The 656-nt window shown below is 40.5% G+C and overlaps 1 long non-coding RNA gene across 1 annotated transcript in view; it reads right to left on the bottom strand.

Annotated features, from left to right (window-relative positions):
• Positions 1–445: 445 nt before the first annotated feature.
• The window catches only part of LOC119418355, a 10945-nt gene continuing 10734 nt past the window's right edge, over positions 446–656 (bottom strand). Inside the window, exon 3 of the long non-coding RNA XR_005187183.1 lies at positions 446–466. This is a non-coding gene — a long non-coding RNA (uncharacterized LOC119418355). The remainder of the gene's footprint in view (positions 467–656) is intronic.

The following is a 656-nucleotide window of genomic DNA, read 5'->3' on the forward strand; positions in this document are numbered from 1 at the left end:
CTGTTGTGGCAGCAACTCCTTACAAAAGAAGAACTTGAGGAAAACCAATCCTGGTATGAATAATGCTCAATGCTCAACTGAAGCTGAAGTGAAACCTGAAAAACTAAACAGACTTGGGTAATGAGTAGATGGCTGCAGCTGAGACTAATAGGAATGGTGAACAGGTGTAACTGTAGAAAAGGACTGGGGAAATGAAATGGTGGCACTCAGGGGAGCAGGACACAGAGAACAAACCAAAAGGAATAAAATTAACCATAAACACAAAAATACCAGAAAAAAACATAGACTGACAACAACAGTTGAAATAATCTCATATCGCAGGTCACGCATGTCCTACCTGCCAGGCAAAGGCCAAAGATGGTGAGAAGAACCAGGATGTAGAGGGAGACGATGGCATATTTGATGGCCGAGAGGGAGTTCAGGAGGCTGCAGCACTGGTCCTGCTTCCTGCGGCGCTTTCCAGACACTGAAACAAAATATAGATTTCAGAATAAAAGCACATTCATCAACAAAAGTTTTTAAACTTATTTTTAATCAGTATGGCATGTTGAAGAAGCTGAAGTGTCTGTGTCCAGTTGAAATCTCATTTTATACCATACCATACCACACCATACCATACATACCATATTATACATACCATACATACCATATTATAC

The sequence above is a fragment of the Nematolebias whitei genome, chromosome 12, assembly GCF_014905685.2.
Source record: "Nematolebias whitei isolate Nwh7 chromosome 12, NemWhi1, whole genome shotgun sequence".
NCBI classification, from domain to species: domain Eukaryota; kingdom Metazoa; phylum Chordata; class Actinopteri; order Cyprinodontiformes; family Rivulidae; genus Nematolebias; species Nematolebias whitei.